The sequence below is a fragment of the Sapajus apella genome, unplaced genomic scaffold, assembly GCF_009761245.1.
Source record: "Sapajus apella isolate SASKATOON/1434 unplaced genomic scaffold, GSC_monkey_1.0 scaffold10, whole genome shotgun sequence".
In the NCBI taxonomy this organism is placed as follows: Eukaryota; Metazoa; Chordata; class Mammalia; order Primates; family Cebidae; genus Sapajus; species Sapajus apella.
Window position 1 is genome coordinate 2,862,761 of NW_022436950.1, and position 6,816 is coordinate 2,869,576.

Below are 6,816 nucleotides of genomic sequence, written 5' to 3' on the forward strand. Positions count from 1 at the left end.
CATCTCTTATCAGTGCTGCTGACCATATGTTTATCATAAAAATACTAACAAAACTCCCCTTGTGCTGGAGATGTACTTCGATTTTGTTGCACAAGAGATTAATTATGAAAAGTGACATTTTCTGGGCAGATACCATTTAAAATGAAAATGTCTACAGGGCTCTCATGGAAGTCAGCCAAAGTAGTCCCTGGCTTATGCCATAGAAATGGAGAAGGATAATTTGTTGAATTTTTTGCACCCATTCCTCAGCATTTCCACCCTTAAACATAAAGATGAGTGTTTGCGACAGGAACAGATTGCCCCAGTGCCCTGGGCCAAACAAACCCTGCTCTTTTACAGTTGGATTTAGGTCTGGTCAGGAAACCCTTACTACAGAATTAATTTTTGATGCTCCCATAGAGCACACACTTTCTGGTTTCTAAAGAATTGGAACATAAAGTTATTATGTGATGTATGACTCTGCATGACTGAAGTTCATTCATTTTTATTTTTCAGGAGTTCTGAAAAACTGGGATCCTAAGAGCATTCATTGATGTTCTATTTTCAGAACGGATGGACAGTGTGACCATCAGCTGAAGCAGTATCATTCCCTCTCTCCTCCTCAAGTAGAAGCCAAAATTCTAGTCTTCAGTTTGATAAACTTAAATCATGATGTACGAGGAAGAAAAGCAAAACAAAAGGAAAAATCTGCTTTTGTCAATCTTGCAAGCTTTACCTTTTTAGACCATAGTCTGTGACCAGTAAATGGATGGATAAAAAGGTCACAGCACATCAGAACCGATGTCCTAGAGGCTGCCTGGATATCTGCTCCTCCTCCATTTTGCCCCCTTTCAAATCTTGGTTTTGTTTCTTTTTTTCTTTTTCTTTCATTTTTTTTTTGAGATAAGGTCCCACTCTGTCACTCAAGCTGGAGTGCAGTAGTGCAATCACGGCTCACTGCAGCCTCGACTTCCACGGGCTCAGGGAGGTGGGGGCAGAGAATGTGCTAGACCCATGAGGGGTGCAGGGCTGCTCTGCACCTGCCCTGGCTGGGTGGGGTGGGGGGGCTCCCAGAGTGCATGTGCTGGGGGAGGGCAGATGCCACCCTGCTCTATCTGCCTCTTGTTCCACTTCTGTGTAGATAACACCTACTCACGAGGTTCCTGAACAAAACACTTCCACTTAGCATCTGTTCCACTGCTCAGATTCAATCATATTTTAAACATTAGAGACAGTCCACCTTCCCCAATGGTTTAATAGCCATAGTGGGGCAGTGGGAGGGGACAAAGGGGTTAACAGACAGGGAGGGGAGAGAGGAGCTGACTTTGTAAGACGGGCATCCCTGGCCCAGACTGCTGAATTCCAGTGGTGTATCATCTTTATCCATTAAAGAGTTGAATTCATGTTTTGGCCAAATTGAAGGGAAATCAGGGTGGGGTGGCGTTCCTCCTGGATGAAGACTTGGCTTAACTAGCTCCTGGGCTGGCTGCTTCGGGAGCCTTGGAACAATGGTGATTGTGGGTGGTCACTCGCCTGGGTAAACAGAAACTGGCAAGCTAACAACAGCAGGAATGCTCTCTGACTCAGAGCCGAGGTGTGTCGTATGGTGCTATTCTTGCTGATAAGAGGGGTGGTGGCAGAGATGACAACTGCGGTCCTTCTGCCTTAATCCTTAGTGGCTGTTTCCCAAATGCTGCCGTCGAGGTTGGCCTGTGTGGTTATTTCCGTAGGCAGGACCTGATACCTGTCAGTAGGCACTGACCCCTAGCCCTTATCAGTGGCTAAATGGGCATATTTCCAGCCAGAAGGGCCACTCCCTTCCCTACAGGTAAACCAGGCACATCTGTGCTGTAGCCACAAGGCTCGGGAGTGGCTCCAGCAGCAACAGCACTGGGAGAGAGTTCTGTCCCTTGACCACCTGCTCACCGATCTGCCATCCCTCTGTTCTCCCAGCTGTCTGGGGAGTTGTTGGTAAACCTCATTTATAAATGGACGTGAGTTTTGCATTTGCACCTAAAGCCTCAGTGCTAGTCTCTACAGCAAGGATGGGTCCCAGGTGAGGCTGAGAAGGAGGATGGGGCTGAGAGGTGAGAGCTGGGTTCCAGTCCAGTCCAGGCACAGCTGCCCAGCCTCCTGGGACAGCTGCCCCTCCTCTCAGCCTCTTAGTCTCCCCATCTGTTCCATGAACAATGGCTGAGCTCCAGGACCTCTCTGGCCCTCTCCAGCCCTGGATGATGCCAGGATGTTGAAATTAAGAGGAGTGATGGCATGGGGGCAGTGGGGAGGAGGAGTGGGGAAGGCTGTTCCTCCAGAGGTTGCTTCTGAAAAGAACAAGACAGTTGGCCCTAGAAGGCTGCCCCAGCCACTGAGACTGGGTTTCACTTGAGCCATTGAAAGGCACCAAATTCACTTTTCCCATTAGCCCACAGGGTTCCCATTAGCCCACCCCCATCCCCCACTGGGCACACATTCAGCTGGTTTTAATTTTTCCGAGTCACTCATGCCATACTCAGCAAGACCCACTGCCTCCCCGTGTCTGAGCTTGGCACCATCCCATGTTCTCTAAATGTGTCTTCAATCAGTCCCAGTCCTGTGAGGCACCTGCTGCTGTTCTCTGAGTCTGAGTGAGGGCCGGGGGCACAGTGACTGCTGCTTAGATACTAAGCACCTGGGCAGGGAGGGGGCTGGGCCCAGGAACGCTGAGGCCTTCGTGAGGTCAGCTGAGTCCCGCCAATGAGCAGGTGGAGGGATGGGTTTCTTAGCACAGATGCAGGCCAGCTGAACCCGAGGTGCCAATGTCACTGCTCAGCAGCGTGGTCTGCACGTCCAGGAGCCTTTCCTGAGACTTCACAGCCACCAGCAATGCTGTCCTGTGCACCTATTGGGGGCCTTGCTCTCCTCTCAACTGTCATCACTCCCTCAGAAGGAAATATGTGAACAAGATACCAATCACACCATCTACTAAAAAAGGACCTGTAAAGGCCCCAACCCAAGTGAGGTGGAGTTTTCAGTGCCAGTTAGTGTCAGTAGGACGCAGTGTCTAAGCCCGTGGAATCTTTGGGGATTTAGAAGTGAGATTCTGTTCCTGTGGGGACTTCGGGCCAGTGGGGATGAAGCCCACAGGTGCGCACAGCTCAGAGACCCTTCCCACATCTGCCTGGTGGGCCCACGGAGACTGTCCGCAAACAAAAGCTGATTCCAATGAAACAGGCTTTTAGACGCCCAGAGGAAGCCGGGTGCCTCCTCCCATGCCAAGATCATCTGGCCTTTTCCTCACCCCAAGACCAGCTCCTGGGCGGGGAGGACGCCTTTCCCCTGGGGCCAGCCCGAGTATCCATGGCGTCAGCTGCCTTGGCCCAGCCTGCATGGCAGACCCGCAGTGAAGGCTGGGGAGCTTCTGATTAAACCAACCGTTTTGCCCAAGATGGGGTTTCCCCGCCACCCCATTCCCACCCGTCCCCGCAGCCAGACCAGTCTGCTCAAAGAATCCAGGTGAAGCCTGGGGACTAAGGCTGGGTGGCTGGGAACGCGCTCTCCTCACCAGCCTGCACCAGGGCCTGGAGGTTGGCGGCTGGGGGGCGTTTTCATACCAGTGGCGCTACAAGGGACACCACGCACCCCCCAAAGCCTAAGCCCCCAGTCCTGGGCGCCACCCTGGCCCCGCTGTTCCCCCTTCCAGGTGCACTCACCGGACCCTCTCCGGGGGACGCTCAATCCCTGGTCCAGCACCTGGGAGAGAAAGGAGGGCGACGAAGCAGGGCGGCGTCAGGTCGGGGCGCCGGGGCAAGGTTGGATGATGGCGCCAAGCAGCGCGCGGCGAGCAGGGCAGCTGGCTCGCGCCAGGCTCTCCCGGGCAGGCAGGCAGGCAGCTGGCCAGGTCCCGGAGCCTCCCGCCCCAACCACATGGGCTGCGCCCCGCCCAGCTCCGGGAGCTCAGACCCGTCCGACGCCCGGCAGGGCGGAGGGCGGGGCGGACACCTGGGGCGCCGGCGCTTGGAGGCGCCCCTGCCAGGGACAGCCCTGGATACTCGTCCCCAAGCCAGTCTGGGGAGAAAGACGGCGGCGGGGAGGGGAAGGTTGACCACACAGCTGCGATTCGTTTGAGTTGCGGCGACTTTGCGGGTGACTCCGCGCCGCGGTACTGCCCTGGGCCGGGTAGGATCCGCTTGCTGAGCCAGCAGCACGGCGTCGAAATTTCTAATTCCGCAGGGAGAGCGCTATTTACTTCGGCTTTGTAGATGGGGAAACTGAGGCTCAGAAACGCGCCCTACCAAAGCCACCGACCAGTAAGTGGCAACGCCAACTAGTAAGTGGGACTCTAAGCCCAGGGCTTTCTGCTGCAGACGGCGTGCCCCTCACCGCTTGGATTCTGCCAGGAGGGCCCCGCAGCCGTGGGCAGCCCCGCGCGGGGAGCAGACCGAGGCCCTGCCTGTCAAGAAAAGCCAAGCTCCGCGGGCAGATGGGGCAGGCGTGGAAACCAGGACGCGCGGCGCGGCGGTTCCAGGACCTAGGACGCGCTGCGGGGAACGCCTGGGAGCTCCGCGCCGCCGCGCTCTCCTCCTGGACTCCAGGGCCAGCCTCTGGGTGCTCAGGGGCGCCGCAAACTCAGCGAGTCCCAAGGCGAGGGTGTCTCCAGTCCGCCCGGCCAGCTTGTCCTTCTGAATTCCCACGGACATTAGAGAATTGCCCTCCTTCATCCTCCAGGACCGTGCGCTTCCCAACATTCTCTCCCTTCCCTTCCCTCTCACATGTCATTTAAAAACCTACATTCTCTGCTAGGAACTGCTTTTGGAATTCAGTTTTTGTATCTGCAAAAGCAGGATAGGAAAAGAAATAAAGCTATTAGGTGAACAAATATTGCTATCACCATTTAACGGAAGAGGAGACTAAACCTTAGAGGACTGTTGTGATGTTACATTAGATTATTTGTAAGCAGCTTTCAAAAGGCTGCAAAAGAACAGAAAAGAATGTCGTTGCCTGCTGAGGCCAGGGGAACACTGGAGGTGAATCGGGGTGTTTCAGGTCCCTGGGCTTCCTTGGGACAGGCGCTCTCACCAAATACCAGCAATTAGTGAGTGTGGACCCTGGAATGGGATGAAGCTTACACTGAAGCAGGCATTTCCACATCCCATACGATCCAGTGCTTACGTTTTTCATCACTGTACCTCCTTACCATAAACCTGACTATGTTGCTTGTAAGATTAATAAATCCCTTAAGAGTTGATGTGGGGACTTAAGTTTCTTAAGGGCAGAAGTTTTTAAAAAAGTGTTTAATACTTTAGGGCTTATTTATTTGAACCAGTGGTTTAAAAAATATACAACTGACACATGGTGATATATGATATATAGTAAAGAATATAAGGAATATAAAATGAAAAGCCAAATTCTCTCCTTTTCCACTATCGACATCCATGACCTGAAAGCAATCATTATTAATGGAGTTTTGTGTATTCTTTCTGAAGTAAGTGTGTGTGCGTGTGTGGTTGAGCATGTGGGCTCAAACCAATTGCAAGAGTCACAATTCCAGCTAGGAGTGTGGCCCACAAGCTGTGTCATCTTGGACCTGCTACCCAATCTTCTCCCATCTCTTTTCTCTCTTCTCCTTAATGGGAATAGTAATGGGAGTTACACAATTAGGGTGTTGTGAATCAATATCCCTGAAGCTTAAGTGAGACCTACCATGTGGCGAGTGCTTGGTAAATATTAATTACTATTCCCGTTGATCCACTTCATCCTTTTTAGTGGTTGCAGAGTATCCATTGGGTAAGTTACCATAATTAGTCAGTAGTCTTCTATGATGGACAGTTAATTTCTGATATTTTGCTATTTAAATGATTCTGCCATAAATACCATTCTAGATAATTCTTAATATTGACACCTATCATACATAGGATGACACATAAATATTGTTCATACACACTGATATATCTGTAGACTAAAAGCCTACAGATTTGGATTTCCTGAGTCAAAGGATGTACACAATTTTAAGAGAAAATTCTAAAATCATAAACATTTTAAATGATTAAACGATCTCAAAATTACAGAAAGTTTCAAGTTTGACACAAAGAACCTCCTGTTCCCTAGCCATTTGTGCTGAAGTTGCTGACATGAGTGTTTAGTGTATTTTATACAAACAAGGACAACCGTCTATTAAACTGCAATCCAACCATCAACATCTGTAAATGATACATTGCTATCATCTAATCATCAGAATCCTTTCAAATGTTGCCAGTTGTCTTTGTAATTTTTTGTTGCCAAAGGATCCAGTTCAGAATCACATGTTGTGTTCTATTGTCATTTCTAAGTCTCCTTCAAATCGGATCAGCTCCTCTGTCTTTGACTTTCACAGCTATGCTACATTTAAATATTAGGCCACTTAATTTTTAGACTGTCCCTAGATTTGGGCTGGTCTGCTGTTTCCTGTGATTATACTCAGGTTTTGCGTCGTTGGGAGAATCTTGCACAATTGAGGCTGGGTCCTCTCCTAAGACCCGTCAGCTGGTGCATGGTTGCAGTATGTGTCCTTACTGCTGGCTGGGATCCCTGGCCTAAGGTGCTGTCTTCCAGCCATCTCCATTGGTAAGTTACTCCCATCCCCTCTATAATTAATATGTATTTTTGGAGGAGAGGCATACATATTTAAAATTTCATAAGGCTGGGTGTGGTGGGTCATGCCTATAATCTCAGCACTTTGGGAGGCTGAGGCAGGTGGATTACTTGAGGTCAGAAGTTCGATACCAGCCTGGTCAACATGGTGACACCCTGTCTCTATTAAAAATACAAGACTTAGCCGGGTGTGGTGGTGCATGCCAGTAGTCCCAGCTACTTGGGAGGCTG

At 50.6% G+C, this 6,816-nt stretch overlaps 1 protein-coding gene across 4 annotated transcripts in view; it reads right to left on the minus strand.

The window, feature by feature from the left end:
* MLPH (melanophilin) overlaps positions 1 to 3,926 on the minus strand; it is a 58,401-nt gene extending 54,475 nt beyond the window's left edge. For all 4 annotated transcript variants that reach the window (XM_032277821.1, XM_032277820.1, XM_032277818.1 and 1 more), the window contains exon 1: positions 3,669 to 3,926. The gene's annotated coding sequence lies outside the window, so the exon portion shown is untranslated. The remainder of the gene's footprint in view (positions 1 to 3,668) is intronic.
* Between the last annotated feature and the right edge of the window lie 2,890 nt (positions 3,927 to 6,816).